At 41.2% G+C, this 25,121-nt stretch overlaps 1 long non-coding RNA gene across 2 annotated transcripts in view; it reads right to left on the reverse strand.

The window, feature by feature from the left end:
• Positions 1 to 2,686: 2,686 nt before the first annotated feature.
• Positions 2,687 to 25,121, reverse strand: part of LOC116588176 — a 98,581-nt gene continuing 76,146 nt past the window's right edge. For both annotated transcript variants that reach the window (XR_004284827.1, XR_004284826.1), the window contains 2 exons: positions 10,176 to 10,281; positions 2,687 to 5,181 (listed from right to left, as the gene is read on the reverse strand). This is a non-coding gene — a long non-coding RNA (uncharacterized LOC116588176). The remainder of the gene's footprint in view (positions 5,182 to 10,175; positions 10,282 to 25,121) is intronic.

Genomic DNA, 25,121 nt, shown 5'->3' on the forward strand with positions numbered 1-25,121 from the left:
AAAAGGGCTCCATATCACTCGGCATCAGGGAAATACAAATCAAAACCACAATGAGATATCACCTCACACCAGTCAGAATGGCTAAAATCAACAAGTCAGGAAATGACAGATGCTGGCGAGGATGTGGAGAAAGGGGAACCCTCCTACACTGTTGGTGGGAATGCAAGCTGGTGCAACCACTCTGGAGAACAGCATGGAGGTTCCTCAAAATGTTGAAAATAGAACTGCCCTATGACCCAGCAATTGCACTACTGGGTATTTACCCTAAAGATACAAACGTAGTGATCCGAAGTGGCACGTGCACCCGAATGTTTATAGCAGCAATGTCCACAATAGCCAAACTATGGAAAGAACCTAGATGTCCATCAACAGATGAGTGGATAAAGAAGATGTGGTATATATACACAATGGAATACTATGCAGCCATCAAAAGAAACGAAATCTTGCCATTTGTGACAACATGGATGGAACTATAGTGTATCATGCTTAGCGAAATAAGTCAAGCAGAGAAAGACAACTATCATATGCTATCCCTGATATGAGGAAGTGGTGATGCAACATGGGGGCTTAAGTGGGTAGGAGAAGAATCAATGAAACAAGATGGGATTGGGAGGGAGACAAACCATAAGTGACTCTTAATCTCACAAAACAAACTGAGGGTTGCTGGGGGGAGGGGGGTTGGGAGAAGGGGGGTGGGGTTATGGACATTGGGGAGGGTATATGCTTTGGTGAGTGCTGTGAAGTGTGTAAACCTGGCGATTCACAGACCTGTACCCCTGGGGATAAAAATATATGTTTATAAAAAATTAAAAATTAATAAAAAAAAATAAATAAATGTCCTTCTTCTTCCCCAGGTCCCACATTTGATTTGGTTGGCATGTCTCCATAATCTTCCATTTATAACGGTACCTTTTTTTTCTTCTTTCATTGCCCTTGACACATGTGAAGAGACTGGCTTGTTATTTTGTACAACGTCCTTCATTTTTAGTTTGCGTGGTGTTTTCTCATTACTAGAATGAGGCTATGCGTTTTTGCTAAGAATACCCCAGATGGAATGATGTGCCCATCTCATTGCATCGTAACAGGGGTACATGGTGTGGAGATGCCTTATCCCTCGTAACATTAATCTGGATCACGTGGTCAAGGTGAAGTCAGTTGGATTGTTCCACTGTAAAGTTACTTTTCCCTCTGAAAGATTTCGCTACTCTAAAGATAGTTATATTTTGCCTAAATTAGATACACGATTTAAACACTACCTTTTGGAAAAGTACTTGAGACAAATCATAATGAAAGATGTATACAAATAAAGTTCTTTTGTGTCCTATCTCAATGAAAAGTCCTTACCATCTATACTAGTCCCTGAGCCTGGAAGAAGTCTTGTTATTTCCTTGTAAAATCCAATCATCATAGTTTCTACCAAATCTCTCTTCGAATTATCACTTCCCTGCAGCCTCACCACGTTTCATAATCCAGCCCCCTAAATCCAAGTCTGGCTCCCCTCATATTCTATCTATGAACTAAGCAAGTAAGGGGGCACCTGGGTGGCTCGGTAGTTAAGCGTCTGCCTTTGGCTCGGATCATGATCCCAGAGTCATGGGATCAAGCCCTGCATGGGGCTCCCTGCTTAGCAGGAAGTCTGCTTCTCCCTCTCCCACTCCCCCTGCTTGTGTTCCCTCTCTCGCTGTGTCTCTCTCCGTCAAATAAGTAAATAAAATCCTAAAAAACAAACAAACAAAACAACAACAACAACAACAACAAAAAAGCTGGTAAGGTTGGGTCACCTCCCGCTTGGATCCTTCAGTGGCTTCCCACTGCCTTCAGGCAGAGGTGATCTGTGCAGCAAAGAATGGAATGAGCCCTGCAGTTGAACTGGTGATAAAATGATCCCCTGAGCAGCTGAACACGCTAATCTCTGTTACAAATCAGAATCAGCTGGGGAGTTTATTCAAAATACAAATTTGCAGGGGTCTGACTCCGAGAAGGATCTGCGCTGTAACAAGCTTTCCAGGTGATTCCAAGGTGGAGATCAGCTGAGGAATCAGTGGTTAACACCCCAAAATGCTGTTCGATCTGAAAGGGGACTTTTTTTCTCTAGTCTCCTAATTCATAATGCTATAATTCTCAACTTCTGTATAGCGGTTGCCATCCTGCTGTGAACCTTAATTTATTTAAAATTACATTAAATAAAAAATCAGCTAAATGAGAAGTCCTGGTATATTCTAAGTTCTGTGGAATTTGCATATATGATAAGGATGCTTTAATTTTTTTAAGCCAAGTGATCATTTTATTTTCTAAGACTCATTAAATTTAAGTCCCTCGTGGTGTGGATGCAACCTTTTGGGAATCATGACATGAAGTCTTACTGTCCTATTTTAAAGATCCCAACAACCGCCAGTATCCAGCACAGGCATTTGCCAAGCTCGGCTCCTCATCTTTTAAAACCCAGGCTGGGCACTGTGCCTGGTCAGGGAGTGCAAGAAATGTTACATGTCATGTGGGCACCCAAAAGACAAATACAGTCAGTCCAGTGCTAAATATGTCGTTTTAGTCATTCCCAATATTTTCAAATCTAAATAAAAGTTAAGCAATTTCAAAAAAAAAAAACACAACAACAACCCAGCGAGGAATTATTTATGTCAAGTTTATTATCTTTTAATAGGGGTCAAGACATTGCAGAACCCCTACGTCTGACTTATGTAAGCCTCAGAATAATTCCCCACAGTAACCCTTAGCCTCATTTTTAAGCAAAATACATAGGACACCAATGACATTTAAAGTTCAATTTAAACAGATGAAGTCGGCAGCCATTTTGTCTCCCAACAGAATAAAAGAAGTGGCATTTAATCAGACTAGTTACAGTCAACATACACCTCCCTCCACTCTGGGCTTACGTGTTTTGCAGTTAAATTAGCTGGGGAAATGCTGGTAGAGAGGAGATGGGGAGCAGGGGGTCCGTGAACTGGCCCATGGTGGGCTATAACTACCTGGTTCTCTAAGCTTCCGTGGCCTCAGTCAGACCATGTGCACTTCCTCTTCAGGCCAAGCATTGACTCCTTTGCCATGCCTTCCTTTGTTGGTTATGTCTGGGGACAAATGTATATATATTTTTTAACTCCCAAGAAACACTTGAACTGTAAAATATGGCAAAATCTTGATGAAACAATGGCTTTTCTGCTCTGATTAGTTAATTAGAAAACTATAGATACTGAAATAGGTCTTTATCACAGACTCTGAGCGTATGCAAAACAGAGAGAAAAATGGAAAATGCATGACGTGGGAACATTCCATTCGACTATGTTTAACTATTTCCTCTTTAGTTTGGCGTATAAACTATAAATCCAAGAAGCACCAAATAAGTGAGTCATAGAATCAACTGAGACAACTCATCAGGGGTTTCCCCAAATGCCAGTCTCATCCTGTGTGGCGTTTTCCATTTAGGAACACAGTAGCATTTTTATTAAAAGGTCAGTGATTGAGTCATCACCACAGTACCAGGCCACATTGCATTTTATCTCTTGGGAGTATGTATCTTGGAAGAATTCTGGGCCTTTTTCACAACAAAGCAAGACATCTCAGGGTAGAAACGGGATACAGATAAGAACCTTCCACGGAGCCAAGAGTGATGGTAAGCACCTAGATGAACCATTGGAGCTGAGGGTTGAATTGTGCCCTGAGGCTGCTGGCTCGTGGATGCATTTGGGTAAATGACTCTCAACTTCTGAAGCCACAGCTTCTTCAGCCACAGAATAAAAGTACTATTTACCCCAAAGGACTAATACATCCCATATGGATTCAAGGAGGGAATGACTTGGCCGAGGGCAGCTCTTCTCCTCTAGCTAGTCTCTCACTTTTCTTCTAGGGACCAGTCCTTAATCACAGTGAAGCTCTGCTCCATGCCCTACACTGGTAACTCTGGAGGCTCAACAGGCTCATTGACCTGCCCCCTGGGGACAGCATTCTGTCATCTGCCACCAGGTTCCAGAGTGCTGGCCATTTGTCCTTACTCTCAAGCTCCAGGTAGTTCTCCCCAAATCTCTGAATTTCTTCAGTGGGCCTCTTGGAGATCTCTGGCTCCCCATAAACTTCCTGTGGGCTGTGGAGATCTGGGGGCTACACTGGGCCCATCTGTCATGACAACTTCTCCTTCAGGGATGTGCCATGGTCCATGTGCCAACCAGTGGATGTTACCAACCTCCCAGGGATCCAGAGGTTCAGGGCACAAAGCCCTTTGCTGTTGCCTCTACCAACTGACCTTGACTTTGGACATTGGCCCAAAGAGGGGTGGTTAGGACACCTGGGTCTCCCTGACTACGTTCCCTCATTTTCTCTCCTCATTCACACATGCCACCTACCCTCTGTCATATACTTACTTCTCTTTATCCCTGCCCCTTTTTTTTTTTTTTTTTTTAATGATCTGGTCCACAGGACAGCTCTTGACAGGTGCTAAAGAAATTCTCTCGCCACAAAGATTGACTTTCAAACAAATGCTTTTCTGCAGACCCAGAAGTCCTCTTCTAGATGTCAAAGGCTGGACGTTGAATCTTTCTCTTTGCATCCCTGCTCTGACACTCTTAATCTTCCTTCAACACAACCTAGATACTCCCAGTCAGAAAAGGCAAATCCGTATTTGAATGTCCGTATTTGAATATATTTCAAAGCACACACACATTTTTCAGAATGTCACATCTCTTCCTGTAAATTTCTCGCTCTGCTTCATGTTTCCTCTCTCCTGATTAACAAGGCTAAAAAGATTCCCCCCAAAAGATTAGCTTAGACTGGGAACTTGAGGGATAACAGGGAAAGGGGACAGCTAAGGATGAAGCAACACAGGGACTTCTGGCTTTACCACATCAACTCTTGCCTTTCCGTCATGTGTATATCCTCAGACGACTCCATCAAAACCCGCCGTCTCCTTTCCTTTAAATCCTTTTTCAGAAGATGATGCGTCCCCTGCTCTAAGAACTTGAGAACAGATTTTCAAAACTCTCCCAGCTACAGAAAGGTCTTTTGCTACCCCCAACGATTCATGATCAGCACTGAAAGAGGCTGTACATTCTCTGTCATGGTTCTATGAAATTCCTTTTGCAGACATTTTATTCCACTCCTCCCAGGGCCCGATGCTGTAGTCAGGAGGCATGTGGAGATGAGTAAGTCAGGGCATGCGTGGCTGGAATTTACAACCTAGTGAGGGCACAAGAGGAGAGATGAACAAGTCCTTAATTAGCTGCAAAACAATGGAAAACAAAATGCAACAGAAGTGCTAAGAGTGGATCCTAAAGGCCAGTTCTCACATGTCATCTCATAGAAGCAATCCTGAGTCATGTGCTGGGAAATGCTCCATGACACTGACTTCTCATAATGACCATCAATAAAACCACTTTGAGCCAACCATCATGGTCCAAATCCATTGGCAGCTTCTTCTCATCATTCTCCTTCTCCTCTACCTCCTCCTCCTCCCATTCCTCCTCCTCTTCCTCCTTCCCCTCCTCCTCCTCCAAGGGTTTTTTTATTTATTTGTTTGTTTGTTTGTTTGTTTGTCTCAGAGAGAGAGAGAAAGAGTGAGTGAAAACAAGCACAGCAGTAGCAGGCAAAGGGAGAAGCAGGCTTCCCACTGAGCAAGGAGCCAGATGTGGGACTAGATCCCAGGACCCTGGATCATGACCTGAGCCGAAGGAAGATAATTAACTGACTGAGCCACACAGGCGTTCCATGTCCATTGGCTTCTGATCAAGAGGAGACTGAAGCACCAGCAAGGGCCTTAGGCTACCTGGCACTTCTCTACGGCAAGCTTTGTTAGCAGCTGGGTGGGAGACTCCAGTGGTTGGTATAGAAATCGGCAGCAGTTCTATGTGATGTTCTAACACACATGACTGTGTGTGTTAACACGGCTGATTGAGAACAGACATGTGCTTTGGAAACCAGATAAGTGGAAGGTAAGGTTGCTTTTGTGCCATGAAACTTGAGACCACACTCTTTCTCCTCAGAATTTTTATCCAGATGGAAAGCAGAGAGAGGTCTACAAAGAAGCAGAAGGGCACAATGAAACAAAGAGAGGTGGCAAGGGTTGGGTTCGCTCTGAAGGCGAGTAGGAAGAATACTCAAAACTGAAGACCATGGACATTCCTAAATACTGGATCCAGGAGCTGCCGTGTATTTGATAAATTCAAAATAACTCTTTTAATGAAGGAGTTAATGGAGTCAACAACTAGAAAAGGCACCATTGGAGGGAAGTTGGTAAATATAATGGGGGAAGAAATCAAGCAAAATGTAAATAAGCAACCCAAATATTTATTGGAAAATGTTGCTAGGACATCAGAAATTTTAAAAGATCCACTTAAATAAATACCCAAGAGTCTCTCACTTCACATCACGTGCTGGGAACTGCCAAAGCCCTATCATGATGACCAGGGTACACCACTCTGGGCCTGGAATGTGGCTAATGTACTTTACTCCATTGTTCTATAATCTGCCAGCAGGAGTAATATGCTTAGGAAATTGTTGCTGAGTCTGAAGTCTTAAAAGTGTTAGTCAAGGGGCCAGGTGTGTGAGGGTTAGCCAACTCTGTATAGTGAAAGGGATGCTGATTCTGGCCATTTTTATGTCTCCACCTAAATGAAAAACTTGCTGTTCTGGCTTGCCATTTGGATCTTAACCCAGAGCATCTGAAGCAAGAGTCTACAATGCAAAATGCAAAACCACAAAAGAAAGTGGAAAAATGGGACTTTACTGAAGGTGTCTGCTTGGGAGTGAGGCCAGCAAATACTCTTGCTACATACTTTATTTATTATTATTATTTTTTTTTTTTGCCACATACTTTAAATAGAATGTGAAAAAATCTGTGACACAAAAATTCAGTAGAAAGAATAAAATCTAAATGACGAATCTGGACATGAAAGTAAGGAAGCAGGACAAAACTTAAGTCATTTCCTGGTATCAACTTTCTGAATGTTAGTTACAGATGGCACATAGAAACAAAGTATGGAGATCTGATGGATAGAAAACTTTGTAGCCAGCCGTATGATGTGAGGACAAAGACTCAGCACATTTCTTGACTCTGCCATCAGAGGAAGTGGGGCATTATTTATAATTATTTATACGTGGTTTCTTCTCAGTTTAACAAATGTGTTTAAGGCAGAAGACTACAAGATCTGGGTGTCCAGAATCAAACTCCACCCCCATACAAATATGCACAAATTGATGGCGCTGGAGAGATACAACAGAAAGGGAGAAAGATGTGTACAACCCAGACAGGTGTGCCCTGAAAAAGGTCTTGTTAAGGAAGCAAAGTGAAACATCATAAAAGCGAGGGTCCAAGGACAAATAGGAAAATCCTATCCCATTGGGTGAAAATAGATGGAGAAAACTGAGGAACTGAAACAATCCTCGGGCTGTACTTGTTGCCTATCTAGGCCTTAGACTCACATCTATAAAATAAGTTCGATTAGACAACCTCTGAGGTCAGATTCAGCTTGAAATTTCAATACTAAATGATATGTGGGCATCAGCAGAATACAGAAGAATTAGAGCACAGCAGAGTTATCCCATGAAATGTCTTCTATGACAAACTACATTAAAACCAATACAAAGCCCCCGTTCCAAGGTGGAGTTTGAGTAAAATATGGAGCACCATGGGATTTATGCTACAAAGACTTTTTGAAGTCGGCTCTCTGGCAGCATGAGGAGGAGGCTACAAATGCAAGAGATGAGAGAGAAAGTATAAGGAAACAAAACTTTTTTTTTTTTAACCTGATGTTTACAATGAGTTCACATTTAATATCTTTTAAATTTTCATTGGTTGGGGGACTAGAAGAAGAAATACAAAGTTGTTTCATAATTTAAAAAAATTATAAGCACAACTTTAAAGCACTTCAGAAATACACAGGAATTCCTATTTTTATCATGTAACTAGTTCAGTGGGAACACAGGTGCTCCAACTTCCCAGTGTACTCAGCACTTCCTTGGGGGACATTCAAACACATGCTAAAAAGCAGCAGTTGATGACCACCATTATAGACGGGCTCTTTCTTTCTTTCTTTCTTTTTAAGTTTTTTTTTTTTTTTAAATTCATTTGATAAAGAGACAAAGAGAGCACAAGCAGGTGGAGAAGGAGTGAGAGAGGGAGAAGCAACTCCCCACTGAGCAGGGAGCCTGACATGGGGCTTGATCCAGAACCTGGAGATCATGACCTGAGCTGAAGGCAGATGCTTAGCCATCTGAGCCACCCAGGTGCCCCATAGATAGGCTCTTAAAACGACAAATATGGCAAAATAAAAATCTTTATTGATGGAGGGCCAAATGACACTAAATGCAAAGGAACAAGTTGAAGGTCCTAGAAGAGCTTAAATTTTTAGTATCTGAGGTCATCATTAGCATGAATATTAGCACAAGTTTATGAATGGTTTAAAGTAAGCTTTTAGAAGTCTCTCGTGCGTTTAGCTGAGCTCTTAGAAATCTCTTGTGCTTTCATCCAAACTACGGAACAAGAGAGAATGCATTTCAAAACAAATAAATGGTAATAACATTACACCAAACATCCTACATATTAGATAGACCTAACACTTGTTTCTTGAGAACACATGGCAATTTTCTGGGTTGTTTTCTTACTTAGCTGTCTTTCTGACGCTTCCGTCTCTCCTCCTGTCATCCTTGCCAAAGATCATCAGTGAGGATACAATGGAAGTTTCCTTACATTAAAACGAGAGTCTACACTGCCACACTCAATATGCTGTCACAAGTATAGGCAGCTGCACCAAGCCAAGAAGCAGCCTAAATGTTTAATGAAGCAGGAAAGTCATTCTTCAGTTGTAATGCAGACCCACTAGATGGTCTGAAAAGATCACCTCTGTTTGTTTTAAACTGGGAATAGATTGCTGAATATTTAATGAGCGCCACAGTATTTTCCTCTGTGAAGGGCCGAGCAAGGGTCAGGTTATGGCTGCCTGCTGCTCCCTGCAATTTCCGATTCCCTCAGGTTTATGAAAGGGGGGAGAAATCAAGGTCAAACTAAGACCATCTTCAGCACATCCTCTGTAGTGCTGTATCCGTGGAAAGAAAAATGGGGGGGCACATGCCTATCCTAGTGAAGGACTGTTAAGAATTAGGAGCAATCTTTCAGGAAAACCAAAGTGGAGGCCACACATTTACTGCCCTTATCCACAAAAGCGGGGAAGAACAACAGGGTTAGGAAAGAGAAGCCATCACGCGTCCTTGCGACTCCGCTAGGAAAGAGAGCTTGCATCCAGCTGGCTCCATTACTTATTCGTGTTATTAAGTACCCCATACTACCTGAACAATTCTAGCCCAAGAAAAAAGTACTTTAGTGAACAATTTATCCATAACCAGATACCATCTTTAACTGATTTAGAATCTGTTGCAGTGAGATGGGTGAGAAGTCATAGGGGTTTGGATAAGGATGACAGCAGTAGAAGTGGAAGCAAGAGGCATTTGCTAGTTGACCTGTTGCGGGGGCGGGGGGGGGGCGGCGGGAAGCAGGGGCCCCTGGGTGGCTTAGTGAGTTAAGCATCTGACTCTTGATTTCAGCTCAGGTAGTGATCTCTGGGTTGTGGAATCAAGGCCCTTGTCAAGTCCCCAGGCAGGCTCCACACTCAGTGGGGAGTCTGCTTAGGATTCTCACTCTCCCTCTCCTTGTGCCCCTCTCCCACTTCTCTCTCTTCTAATAAATGAAATCTTAAAAAAAAAGAAAGAAAGAAAAGCAGTGTGGCTGTGTGGTTCTGTTGGCTAAGCATCTGCCTTCAACTCAGGTCATAATCCCAGGGTCCTGGGATTGAGCCCCATATTGGGCTCTCTGCTTAGCAGGGAGCCTGCTTCCCCCTCTCCCACTGCCCCTCCCCCTGCTTGTTCTCTCTCTCTTTCTCTCACAAATAAATAAATAAATAAAATATTTTTAAAAATTAAAAAATAAACTTTAAAAAGAAAAAAATCATCAAGGATGACTCTAAGGTTTTGGCCAGACCATCTACTGAGGACAAGGAGCAAGAAAAGCAGTTAAAAGAGGAAAATAAAGAGTATAGTTTTAAACAATGATAAATTTGAAATGCCCTTTAGACAACCAAACCTAGGTGTCTACTAGCCAGTTGGATATACTGAGCTGTCATTCTGAGTCAAGATATTTGGGATGCACATTGTAGTAATGGAATATAATTAAATAAAATCACCTGGGTAATGGAGACCAGAAGAACTCTGAATACTGAGCCTGAGGCACTCCAACATTTAGTGGTCAGGAAGTTGAAAGGAATTCTCCAAGGAGATTGAGGAGGGGTCCTAGTATGTAGGAAGACAGAAGAAGTAGGTAAAGTTAGTCACATGAATAAATTGTTTCAAAGAGAAAGTAATGATATGTCAAATGTTCCTGGTAGGTTAAAAAATGTGAACTGAGAATTAGTTATTGGATTTGGTAACATGGAAGTCATTGGTGACTTTGATAAGCATCTTTGAAGAGTGGCCAAGAAAAAAGCCTGAATGGAGAGGGCTCAGAAGGGGAGAAAGTGGAGAATGTGAGGTATAGATGGATATTTCAAAGGATTCTGGTGCAATGGTAAGTGAGGAAACGGTAGAGTGACTACAATGGCAGATGAAGTCAAGCAGAAAGACTTTTGTTGTTTTGTTCTGTTCTGTTTTGAATGGGAGATATTACCCTCTATTTGTATGATGATCAGAATAATCAGAAGTGAAGAAAGAACTGACAGGAAGGAGACTGATGTCCTGCAGTAAGCAGAAACTGATGGCATTGATGCACAAATGGAGGGGTAGCATTCATACGGGAACATGGACAGTCATCCACTGTAACAGAAGGGAAGCAGTCGTAGGTCCACAGGGGAGCAGATTAGTAGATATAATGGAGGTGTGTTGAAGTCACTTTTGAATTGTTTCTATTTTATAAGGTTCTTATATTTTTCAGGAAGTGGATTATCTCATGTAGAATGTTCTCTTTTTCATGTAGAATATTTTTTAAGAGTTTATTTATTTATTTGACAGAGAACACAAGTAGGCAGAGAATCAGGCAGAGAGAGAGGAAGGGAAACAGGCTCCCTGCTGATCAGAGAGCCCAATGTGGGGCTCGATCCCAGGACCCTGAGATCATGACCTGAGCCGAAGGCAGAAGCTTAACCCACAGAGACACCCAGGCACCCCTCATGTAGAGTATTTTTGGCTGGAAAAAGCAACATATCCAAACAAAAGTGGCTTAAATAATGGGACCGTTATAGGAAATTCCAAAGTAGACCAGTCCAAGGTTTTTTTTCTGTAGCTCAGGGATGACTCCAAGGATCCAGGCTCTTACTGAATTTCCATTTGTAGTCCTCAAGTTGGGTTCTCCAACTTGTCCCTTCATGATTGCGAGATGGCTGCTCCAAACATAAGAGTATCTTGTGGAAGAAGAGAGGCATAGAGGAAGAATAGCAGCATTGCTCCTTATATGTCTCTTATTTCTAGGCAGGAGCCCTTTCCCAACCAGCAGGCTTCCTCTCAGTCCCATGGGTGATGATTCTGTCTCATACTGTGTCCTTGATGGTAGATAGATCCGGCAAAGTGAGCATCTGGTATTTCTGACACTTTAGTGGGAAAGTCTGAAGATTAGCCTTTGGGTTGGGTATCAACATTACCAGCCCCCAAAGTAGAGATACTGATTAATCTTGGAAAAAATTAACAGGTATGAATTTTAAAATTTAAGGATAACTACAAAAAAATAGAAATAAAGTGAATAACTTCCTTATTTTGGCTTGAAATGAAGGACAATTTATGAAACAGGGGCAAAATGTTTTGTCCAAGGTCAAGTAGGTAAGACAGAAAACTAGTGCTACACATCTGGATGCCTAATCTAAAACTCTTTCTGCAAAAACAGCTAGTCCTTTGATTTATTGTTCTTACAGTTATACCCAGTGGTTTTATTACTACCGTTAAGTGAGCAGTCTTCCTGTTACACACACACACACACACACACACCACCACCACCACCACCACCACCAATCTCCTGATTCATTGTCACAAGACATTTGCTTTATATTTCAAAAGCAATGATGAAGTTGTATTATTCTACCAGTACTCCCTCCCATCTTCTTTAGACCCAAACTATGCATTCGCACAATACTTAACTAGGGCTAATGAGACAGTCAGAGCCTAAGCACTGTTCAGCTTTCTTATTTTTCCATCATTTTGTCTTCAACTGCCCTGACTCACTCTTCAGCCTCGTTCATCCTCATTTTTATAGACTCCATTTGGGACTGCATCTTGGTAAGAGCATTTTTTATTTCAGTCTCACTGGATTTTAGTTCTTTTATTTCTACAGTAAGGGATTCTATGCTTTTTTCAAGCCCAGCTATTATATCTATGTTTATAATCTTTATAAATATATAATATATAATCTTTATGATTGTTGTTTTAAATTCTAGTTCAGACACCTTACTTATATCCTATTGATTAAGCCTCTGGAAGTGAGTACTACCTCCTATTCTCTCTTTTGGTGTGAATTTCTCCATCTCACCATGTTGTCCAGTAAAGAATAGAATAAAGAAAAAGAATAAGCAACAAAAACAACAGTGACAACAGAAAAAAACAAAAAACAGAACAAGAAAAAAAAAACAAACAAGAAACAAAACAAAGCAAAACAAAAAACTAGTTCCTGGATGTGTTTTAGTCTGCTTGTTAAAAGAAACTAGATCTCAAAATAAGAAAGAAAAACATATACATATAAAAAGAAAATGAAATAAAATACAAATGAAAAGCAACAAAAATAAAACATCTATATAATGTATATATAAAAGTGAAAATTTAAAAAGAATGAATAAGGAGTTGAAAAAATAATAACTAAGAAAATACTGAAACACTAAAGAAAAGAAAATGCTACATATTGTTTTCCCAAGAGCTGAAGTGTTGCAGCCCTCTATGATCCATAAATTTGGAGCAAGCCGGTTGTTCCTGCTGGTCTTCTGGGGGAGGGGCCTGCTGCACTGATTCTCAGGTGTCTTTGCCTGGGCAGTATTCCATCCCCCTTGCCAGGGGTCCAGGCTCTGTGTAAGTGGCTCCGGCTTGCACTATGTGGTGCTGTTTTGCTCCCTGAAGGTTTTCAGCACTATGGGTGGGATGAATATGGTGGCACCTGGCTCTCTAGCCCTGGAACTGAAAAGTTCTCATCCTCCACTCTTCAGTGAGCCCTCACATAAAGGCAGTCAATCACTCTTGTCTCCTCAGTTTCCCTCCCAGCTCTGTGTTCACCCAGTCTGTGGCTGAGCATTTTGATCTCGGGCATGTGACCCCATTTTGAATCTACAAACTTTATAGACTCCTGCAGCACAGACCCGTGCTGGAGGGGGAGGGGGAACTCACCACACTTCTGCCTTTTGCTGGACCCCTGCCTAGAGAGCGGTCACCCAATAGTGTCACGGTTCGTGGTTTATGGCAACACCGTGCAGAAAGTCAGCACCTAGACTCACTGTTTGGAGCCCACTTCTCTGCTCCAGTGCTGGGACCTCTGCCATACTCAACACCCCCATTCTTCCTGCAACTCCAGGGGTCCTGAGACCATGCTGTCCCTACCTGTGATTCTGTCCTACTATGTCACCTGAATACCTTTAAGCCAGGGATGTACTCCACTGTAGTAGACTCCTAAAAGTTTCAATTTTGTGCTCTACTGCTTATAGTATTTTGCAGTAGCCTCCTTAAGCAAGCTCCTTCCCCTCCATCATACTCTCAGATATGTCACCCCAGATTCAAGTCTCCATACTTCCTACCTTCCAAAAAATGGTTGCTTTTCTACTTGTAGAATTGAAGCATTTCCTTTCTCAGGTCTCCATTTGATTTCACAGGTGTTCAGACTGATTTGATATCTAGTTGTATTCAAGGCACCAGACAAACTTAGGGTCCCCTTACTCCTCTGTCATCTTAACTCCATCCGGAAAGCCCAAGCACTAAAGAAAGCTGACAGGTCCATATGAACAGTCTATGACCTTGATACAGTTTTACCAACCATCATATTCCCATATCTCTGAGTCACCACTACCCATATTGTTCTCCATGCTTTTCATTTCAGAGTCAATGTTTGACGGCCATTCATCCAATTGTGTTTCTTCCCCCCCCTTTACTTTCTTTCTTTTCAAAAAAAAAAAAAAAAGAAACTAGGAATTCTAGTACTATGGAATAAGTTTGAGAATGGCCATCCTTGTCATGTTCCTAATCTTAGAAAAAAAATTTCTCAGGTGTTCACCATTGAACATGATGTTAGCTGTGGGTTTTTAATATGTGGCCTTTTATTATATTAAGGTATGTTTTCTGTAAACCTACTTTGTTGAGAGTTTTCATCATGAATGGATGTTAATTTTTGTCAAATGCTTTTTCTGCATGTACTGAGATGATTACATGAGTCTTACCCTTTGTTTTGTTAATGTGGTATATGATGTTGATTGATTTGTATCCCCAGAATAAATCCCACTTGATTGTGATGAATGATCCTTTTAATGTATTGTTGAATGTGATTTGCTAATATTTTGTTGAGGATTTGTACATCTATGTCATCAGGGGTACTGGCTGGTAGTTCTCTCTCTCTCTTTTTTTTTTTTTTTGTAGGGTCTTTGTCTAGTTTTAGTATCAGGGTAATGCTGGTCTTATAGAAAAACTTTGGAAGCTTTCTTTCCTCTGCTATTTTTTTTTAATAGTTTGAAGAGAATAGTTATTAGTTCCTTTTTAAATGTTTGGTAGAATTCACCTGTGAACCCATCTGGTCCTGGAGTTTTAGCTTTTGGTAGTTTTTTGATTACCAATTCAGTTTCATTCTAGTAATTATTCTGTTCAAATGTTCTATTTCTTTCTGATTTAGTTTTGGAAGATTGTATGTTCCTAGTAATGTATCTATTTCTTCTAGGTTATCCAATTTATAGTCATCTTTTCTTACTTTTGTTTTTATTGTGGTAAAATATACATAACCTAAAATTTAACATTTTAAGTGTATAATTTAGCATCATCAATATATTCATATGTTGTGTAACTATCATCACTATCTCTGTCCAGAAGTTTTTAATCATCCCAAACAGAAATTCCGTACCCATTAAAAACAACTCCCTATTCCCTCCTCACCAACAGCCCCATGGTAATCACTATTCTACTTTCTATCTCTGTAAACTTGTCTATTCTAGGTAGTTCATATAACTGCATCATACAGTTTTTGTCATTTTATGTCTGACTTATTTCACTTAGCATAATGTCTTCAAGGTTTATCCATGAACTTATCAGATTTCACTCCTTTTTATGGCTGAATAATATTCCATTGTAGGTATATGCCACATTTTGTTTACCCATTCATTGTTGATGAACGTTTGGGTCGTTTCTATCTTTTTGCCATGTGTTCATCACCTTGCCTAAGATGGAGGATTGTCTGTCCTTCCTTTATTCTTAACAGTCAGCTCCATTCGTTCCTGGCTTGTTTCACTATAAACCTCATTACTGACCTTACCTACACATTATCCTAGGCTACTTTCGTCATTCTCATTCTGTCATTTTAAGATACAAGACTCCTCCTTCTCCCACATCATTTTGAACACTTCACCTTCCAAAACAAAATGTAATTCTCAGATGCTTCTCAGTGTACACATCCAAGAACAACTAGGGACATACTCTCCTTCCCTCTGCACTAACTCAACTGGATTTATTTCAGTCTATACTCTGGTTCATTCAGCCCAAATATTTAGCCAGTATTTACACAGGACCTATTTACCTTCATAAAACAGACCTTTACTACCTTGTTAGAATGTTTCTGTTCCTCTCTTTCCAGCCATCTTCTCAAATGTTCCTAAAACATTTCATTGAATGTTCATAAATCATTTTCCTTTTAAGATTTTATGATAATTCCTGATTGTCACTAACTGTACCAAAAATGCTCTTGATCTTTGTAAATGGATCTATTGCAGAGATACTTGTAGCTAACTCTAAATGTCCATGTGATTATTATACAAGTAAGAACTTGGAATAAGGGTATAATAATCACGCCTTTTTATTTTATGATGTTTTGCCCTCTTAAAGGCCTTGCTGGCTAGGGAGAGAATGTTGCTCCTAGAGCTAACTAATTCCTAGAGATAATAAGTATCTCACCTCCAAACATGCCTTTAATATACAAACCAACCAATCACAAGTCCATATCTCCAAACACCCCCTTCATCTAACTCACACACGAAGCCAGTATTTCCCCTGTCCTAAATCAGCCCAGGACCCGGTGTCAGAAAACCACAGACCACCATTATTACAACCCAGAGCCCACTGAGATTATCCACACTAGCCACTTCTAAACCGTTCCTTCCACCCTACCTTGCCTTTCCTGCAGGAAACAAATAAAACAAAACAAAACAAAAGGCTCTGGGCCACGCCTTCTGCCTCTCAACCCTATTGGGTGCTTCCCCATGTGGTCTTGTGGGGCATGGCATGCCCTTCTACCCTCTTCTTTTAGGAACTGTGAGAAAAAATTCTTTCAATGGCATTAGCCTTTCTGTGGGATTTCCCTAAATTAAAAGTTCTGAGGGGATAACTGAGTCAAAAGTCCAGTCTAAATCACCAGTGTTATCCATGCATTGCAAAGAGGAGGAAAAGTCATGCCAAGGTTCTTCTACCAACTTGTTCTGCCCAAACAGAATTAAAACCATGCTGTGCATACAGAAGTTAATATATTATGCCTGATTCTGTTTTCTTGAAAGGCCTGCGTACTAATTTGGCCCTTGGCTATTGTCCAGGACGTTTGATTTTAGAAGGGCTCCCACCATTAGCTGATAAGAGTGTCTCACTCTGTCTGAACTATTTGTACAAACAATGTGGTTTATGATAAACACATATTTTCCTTCTGGGAGTGTGGATTTGGGCAGCTGCCAGGCAGAGGGTGTCCCCAGTAAAAACCCTGGATGCTGAATCTCTAAAGAGCCTCCCTGGTTGGCAACATTCACACTGTCGTGCATCACATTGTTGGGAGAATTAAGGTCATGCTATGTGTCTCCACTGGGAAAGGACCCCAGGAATCTTGCACTCAGTCTTCTTGGATTTTTCCCCACACCCTTTTCCACTCTGTTGACAGTGTTTGGTATCCTTTCACCATAGTAAATCATAGTCATGAGTACATCTAGGAGCTGAATCCTATGAGTCATGACAGCCATTCTTCCCATTGAGATGCTGTAATTTGTCCTTACTTTTCTAATCAAAGCAATTGTGGCCTACATCCATCATTCACCAAGGCTGATACATACTGTCATCATTTTCAAGGTTCCTCGCTCTCCCTAGAATTATGGAAGAGCCCCGCAAGAAGCTCTCAGTCTGTGGCTATTGCTTCCTGTCCTGGGGCTCAGGCACTCTTTGGCGGTGTCCCTTTCAGTGGTGCTTCCTGCTGTAAGATATGGACATCCCACACCACCCCCTCACATGCCCTGTGTCACAGTTCAGACAACTCAAGGATGATATCATTCCCTAGAGATTCCTTCCCAGTCCCTTCTTTCTTCTTCTTTCAGACAATTAGCTGAAATCCTTGCTTCTCAGTGTCTGGTCACCAGTTCCTAATTACCTTCATTCCTTCCAGGGACTATGGATCCCAGAGCACCAGAGCAAATTCTAATATCTAATGTATGGGGGTGAGGATGCATGTGTGTGTTTGTGTGTGTGCGTGTGTGTGTGTGTGTTTCTGTATGTGTTAAGAAAGCAGAGGGAGAATAAGGGGCGGGGCAGAAAAAAATCTATTTTTCTATTCACAACACATTTGATACCAAATGTGTGGACGTTTACCACCAACCAACTTTTCAACTCTCTGGACACTAACTGGGTGTCCTAAAATGTGATTCAATTCTGACATTGACTGGGGGATTGAGTATCAGACCGTCCATGCTGAAGGCTCAACCCTACAGCAGGGCCACCCCTGCCAGATGCCGCTCACAAATCTCACACCTCCAGACTTCTGGCCAACTTGGCTACAAATCAGAGGTTTATACGGTTAGATAATTTGCTATACAATGACTCACAGAAATTAGGGAAATGTTTTACTTGGTATTACTTAATTTACTGTATTACTGGTATTACTGATTATATTATATTACTGATTATATTATAAAGGATATATAGATAAACAGCCAAGTGAAGAGGTACAAGAGCAAGGTCCAGAAGGGTCCTGGGCAAAGCAGCTTCTATTCCTGTGAAGTTGGGATATGCCAACCTCTTAGCACATGGATGTGTCCACTGACCAGGAAGCTCTCTGAACCCCATCATTTAGAGTTTTAATGGAGACTTCATTAGGTAAACGCGATTGACGAAATCATTGACCATTGGTGATTAGTTGCTCTCCATCTCCCCCTAGAGGTCAAGGGTGCAGCTGAAGGTTCTAACCCTCTAAGGGCATGGGTATTCCTCCCACAAACAGCCCTCATCCTCAAGGAGTCATCTCTTAGTATAAAATTAAGTACGGCTGAAAGGGGCTTATTATGAAAAGGAAGATGCTCCTCTCACCCCTATCAGTCAGGAAATTCCAAGGACTTTAGGAGTTCTATGCCAGGAACTGGAGACAAAGACCAAGTATATATTTCTTATCATATCACAAAATCACTCACTCTCGAGTGGGAATTAATCCTTTATATTTGAATCTTCTATAACAGTATGAATAAAGCATAAAATAATATATCAGTAGGTTATCCTTCTACAAAAATAGTAAACCTGAGTTTTATTAAGAAACATTTTGACCAAAGTCATTTACTTATTAAGAACAGTCAGCAATTTTTCTTCCATATCATCTCTCTGCTACGAGCAGACAATTTACTATTACTCAGCCTTTCTCTAATATACAATCTCAGCAGGACATCTCCAGTCTATTTTGTTTGTAACATGCACATACACTTCCAACAACAATTTATGTCTGAGAAGAGAGATTTCTAACTGAAGCAACTATTGGGATGGCAGCATTAAGATTAATTCTGGAAGACTAACAATCATTGATAACAACCACAAAGGCATATCTGACGTAGATATATTTAACTTTGACATCCCAATTCCTGTTGAGAGCATGGGCAAAAGGATTCACATTTCTCTACGCCAGTTCTAAAAGGCCAAGAAGAGGTGTCCCTGGTACTTCGCACATAATGCAAATCCTGTAGATCCACACCCAGAAGCCCCTGTTAAGGCCATTTGATAGTACTGTGCTTTAACTCCCAGTCTGGGGCCAATGGGGATCCACTTTGTACCAAAGTTTTCTCTGTAAAGGACACTGCTGAAGCTTCTGGGGCCAATGGGGATCCACTTTATACCAAAGTTTTCTCTGTAAAGGACACTGCTGAAGCTTCTAGAGTAGTATTAAATATAAGGTATGATTCTCCAGTAAAGGGAACCAGGTTTTCTTGAAAGAAGAGCTGATTTTAGGCCACGAAATCCAAGATAAACTGGAAGCATCTTTTCATGCCAGCAAGAAAGGAAAAGCTCAAAAAAATAAATACAAATGTGAAAGGTGAGAGTACATTGAAAGGACTCAAGATGAATCTGAAAGAGCTCCCAGTGGACAAAGCTGGAACAATCTGAGCAATGAAATGAGCACAGCATTGGATTACCACCCAGGGCATAACATAAATATCCATGGGTCCATACTGATAGAAATAAATGATTGAAGAAATAAATGTAGAACAGACAGATCTTCCTTACAGAGGAAGGAAGGTAATGTATGTAGATACTCTACCCTCAAGTGGTGAAGCTTAATCCTCTCCTGCTACCCCTGCTCACACCTTGATTACTTTTAAAAGACAGACCGACGCAAGGGGGAGAAGTAAGTTTATGGTGAAGCAATCTAGCAAACACTAACCTAGCCAGGTGACCAACGTCGACATCACCCATGATAAGCGAAATTCATCATGTGTACTCTTTGATATAATGCGATGAGAATGGCACTTTCCTTTCCAGTATTCATCCCTGGAAGCCTCAGTCTAGTTATGAGAAAACACAGACAAATCAAAAATTGAGTGACAATCTATAAACTACCTAGGTAGTACTCTTTAAAACTATCAAGGTCTTGACAAAGAAAAACTGAGAAACTGTCACAAACCAGAGGAGATTAAGAAGTCACGACAACTCTACGCAATGGGACATGCCGGATAGGAGCCTGGACCAGAAAAGGGATAGTAGTGGGAAAGCTAGTTAAATCTGAATAAAGTCTGCAGTTTTGTTGATCATATTCCAATGTTGATTCCTTAGTTTGACAAATATATCATAGATTTTGTAAGATGTTAACAGTAGGGGAAGTTAATGGAGAGTATATAGGAACTCACTGTTCTATATTTGCAATTTTCTATAAACCAAGAATTGCTCCAAAATAAAAAGCTTTAAATATAAATGAATGAATAAAAAAGTGTATTTATATATTTAGTATCTATTTAATAATGATATATTTGATATAGTTAATATACTTAATACATTTATTATATAATAAATTATTATAACATTATATAATAAATAATTTATTTGAAGTTCTGATGGAACATATATTATATAATAAATAAATTTAATAAATATGTACTTAATAACTATATATTTATTTATATTTATTATATTTATTAAATGTATCTTTATAAATATATTTTTACATATTTAATATGTATTTGTATATATTTATGTATTTATAGATATATTTAATAAATATATATATTCAAATCCACATATTATGTACTGAGCACTGGCTCAAGCACATAAAAGTGTTTCTATTCTATTTATTCTGAATTTGCTTTGCCTGGAAGCTGAAACCTGATTTCTTAAAATCAACCAGAAAGAATGGATATAGAGAAGAACTTTCTCCTCTTGAACTAAAATGGTATATAGAAGTTCTTTCTATAACGGTATATAGAAGTTCTTTCAACCCTATGGGTAGAGCCTGTGATGTGCCGGAACAGCATCTGCCAAAGTTGAGCAAATAAGAATTATAGGTCTGTGTCAAGAAGGCTTCATTTCAGCCCTTTGTAATTAACAGTTTGCTTCCATGCCTTAATTCAGCATAAAAGAAACCACAAAGGAACCAGCAGTCTTTGCCATTAAGAATTGCCAGTGGAAGTGTTATTTGCAGTTATTAACACTTTTCAGTTGCGATCCTTGGTAATTACTTCTATACTCCAACATCATCTTCAGTTTTCGCTTCAATTTTTTTTTTTTTTTTTTTTTTGCCAGTGCAGGGAGGAGGGGCAGAGGGAGAGAGAGAATCTTAGGCAGGCTCCACACCCAGGACAGAGCCCATAACAACGCTCCATCTCACAACCCTAAGATCATCACCTGAGCGGAAATCAAGAGTTGGACCATTAACCGACCGAACAACCCAGGCACACTCCCTTCAATTCTTTCGAAAACGCTTATGTGATATGCAGGGCGTTGAAATTAATTTTACCTGCAAAATCAAATTTTAGAAACTATCAGTTAAAAAGCACTTGGGTCATTTCCTCAACTAATATCTATTTGAACAAAATAAAATTTCCTCTTTTACATGAGATTTAAAAAGTTAAACATGCCAATAACTAATTTTTCACTCTTTTTTTTTTTTAAAGATTTTATTTATTTATTTGACAGAGAGAAATCACAAGTAGATGGAGAGGCAAGAAGAGAGAGAGAGAGGGAAGCAGGCTCTCTGCTGAGCAGGGAGCCCGATGCGGGACTCGATCCCAGGACCCTGAGATCATGACCTGAGCCGAAGGCAGCGGCTTAATCCACTGAGCCACCCAGGCGCCCGCCAATAACTAATTTTATACTGTACATTTGCAACTTACTTTTATATACCTAAAATCATCCTTACAATAACCCTTTTGTGTGGGCAGGACAAATGCCAAGAGGGTGAAAAGTCAGGCAAGCTGACTTATGTCACACCAGGATCTCAGCCGCAGACAAGCGGGAAATCGGAAAAAGCTCTCGTGGGAGAGACTAGATTTAGGAGAACTGGCACTTTTGTAGACAACCCTCCCAGAGGGAAGACCATGGCACTCATCACAGAGAAGGGATGGGCTGCATCTGGCCTGGGCCAGAAGACACCTCATCTGGAGTTAGGGAATGACAGAAAGAGCATCGGGGAGCCTGTGGAGAGCCTAGCTGATGACTATGGTCCCAAGAGAGAGAAGGTATTATGGCCCTAGCTATGGCAAGTCTCTGATCCTGGGTAGAATATTAACCAAAACCCAAGCAAAATACCTCACGGGGTACTTCTAACTTTTTTCCAAATTGTCTCAGAACCTATCCAGAAGGCAGTCTTTTTCTGGAGACCTCAGGACATCAGCTTAGAAGCCTGGAGAGACAGGTTGTAACAGTCACTCTCATTTTTTCCAAATTAAGAAGTAGGTTAAGTGATGACAACCAAGGTGAACTCTGTGGCCAGACTGCCTGGGTTCAAATTCAGATTCCCCCACTTCCTGGGGTGTTAGCCAGTGCTGGCCAGCCTGGGTAACAAGGAGCCCCCCCAAAAATGTAATAGTTCAGACAAAGGAGAAGTTTGTTTTTCATCTGTGTGATACCCCAAGGAGGCTGTTCCTGATTGATGGGAGTGATTGGAGGACCCAGACGCCTTCCACCTGCGGCTCTGCACCCCGCCAGTGCCTCGTCCTCATCTCCCTCTAGCCGGCAAAAATGCACGGAAGGGGCACTCCAGCTTCTAGAAATGGCACACGTCTCTCACGTGCCATCAGCTGGTACTTAGTCCGGTGCCGCTCTTTCCACAAAAGAGGCTGGGAAATGTCAGGGGATTCGTGTCCAGAAAGAAGAAACGGGTTTCGGGTGAATGCGGTCTGCCACCCTAGCTGTCTGACCACAGGAGAGATATTTCGCATCTCTGTGCCTTATTTCCTCTCATCTGTGAAGTCGGGAACCTACTACCACCTGCCTCAGAGAGCCTGTAGGAGAACGAACGAGCTGACACACAAAAGCTTTTGAACAGTGCCCCGTCCTCCACCAGCGTTCCTCAGACGCTGCCTCTTGCCGTCATCATCAGCATCTTTGTCACTGTGGTCGTCGTTACCATGTTTATTTGAAAACGAAGTGGCTGGGATTTAAACCTGCAGCTCTGGACTCGGAAATCAGGAAGAATTGGTCCTTCTCTTCTAAGAGCGCCGCTGCAGGCCCAACCGGCCACAGAAAATGAGTCAATTCTCAGCTTTCCTCCTGAAATACAAATATTGTTTCTCTAAAAGACATAGATGAGAAAATGTGGTCACAATAATTGGAAGCAACTGTTGGGGCTAATGGAAGAACGCTGTAGCCTTATTTGATTTCGTAAGTAATATTTCAGGGTTTCTTCTTATTTTGAGACTTTTCATTTCAATGAAAGACAGCAAAGAAATACCATGCTGGGGAGAAAATCCAACTAAAGGCTCATTGTTCCCTAGGTCTGTATTTTGAGGGGATAATATACATATTTGATTTTTTTTTTCCAGAAAACAGCTTAGTATCTCTCCTTACACATTCATTTATTTAGGACCTATTAGAGCAGCCACGGAATGCTTACTCGATTATTCCTTGCCCTTCTAGCCTTTTGGCTAAAGCAGATTATATCATTCCATTTTTAGTTAATTCTATTTCATTTGCTTGAGTATTGAGAAGAGTATCAGGAAATGAAATTTTCCTTCGGTGGATAAGCCGGACACTTTTCAATCAGGTAAATAAAAATAGTAGGACACATATCATCCCTCATGAACGATAAGTTTTTCATTCAATTTTCATTTTCATCCTTGAGCTACTGGGCCATCTCACATTGCTGTCTGTCTGCATATAAACGGGGGCTTTACTGCAAATGCACTGTGATTATGATTCATTCTCAGGCTGCCTGTGCAGCTTGCCAACGGCCTCGACTCGTTTATTATTTTATCTCACTCGCTGGATGGGAAAACCCACAGCACTCTTGCTCCAGGCCTGCAAGACCGTCTCTGCTGAGATGATGTGATACTGGGCTTGAAGCATCAATTTATTCTCACCCGAATAGGAAGCATTAAACAAGTCAATCCTGAGAAGGCATAATCTGGTCCTTTTGTTCACTTTCAAAGTCACGGAGGGAGAGAGTCTGCTCGTGCCTTCTCTCCTCTGTGCTCAGGAAATTCCAGGTGCGGCATTTTTCAAGAAGGTGTCGAAGGAAAGAATGCTGTGATGTGTGGGTCTGGAAAGTGTCCTGGACACTTCTGTGGGGATGCCTCCCCTTCGTGGGTGATCACCAGAGGCCTCAGGGAAGTCCGTGAGGGAACTTTAGATAGAGTGAGGTGACAGGGACTGGGAGTTATCTGCAGACATCTGCTCGCCACTGTTCAAAAGTAATGGAACTGTAGCTGTGTCCATGGCTTCCTGGCATGATTACATTTCCCGAATGTTCTTGCAGTGATGGCCGGCTGTGGAGTGAAGATTTCACCCAAGGAATAGGAGAAGTGATATGTGCCACCTCTGAGTCATCAAAGTGGCCTCTGTCACCCCACCATTCCCTTTCCTACAGGTCAGACCCTGAAGGTGGGGCTCAGCTCAGACAATGCAATGAGAAGCCCTAGGGTCTTGCTATCCTGGTGAGGTCAGGGAACGGCAGCATTGCCTCAGCAAGGAACTGTTAGAAATGCAGAATCTCGGGTCCCTCCCTAGACTTTCTTCTTCTTCTTCTTCTTCTTCTTCTTTTTTAAAGAATTAATTAATTTATTTATTTGAGAGAGAGAGAGAGAGAGAGAACACAAGAAGAGTGGGAAGGGGCAGAGGGAGAGAAGCCAGGCTCCCCACTGAGCAAGGAGTCCGATGTGGGACTCTGTCCCAGGACCCCGGGATCATGACCTGAGCTGAAGGCAGATGCTTAACTGACTGAGCCACCCATGACCCCCTGCCCCAAATCTTCTAAAATAAAATCTGCCTTTTAACAAAATCCCTGAGGAATTCCTAGGCATGTTAGGTTTGTTATTAAACGAAACAAGACTGAGACAAAGTGAAAGTTTTTTAAAGTCTTATTTTATGATAAGTATTAGAAGTCAGACTGATTGGCCAGGGGAACAAGACTGAGACAAGGTGAAAGTTATGCAAAGCTCTATTCTATGCTAAGCATTAGAAGTCAGACTGACCGGTCAAGGCCATGTCTGAAGAGAGCAACCACCTCCAGCTTACAGGCTCAAGAATCAACTGACTGACCAGTC

Source organism: Mustela erminea, chromosome 4, assembly GCF_009829155.1.
Source record: "Mustela erminea isolate mMusErm1 chromosome 4, mMusErm1.Pri, whole genome shotgun sequence".
Lineage (NCBI taxonomy): Eukaryota > Metazoa > Chordata > Mammalia > Carnivora > Mustelidae > Mustela > Mustela erminea.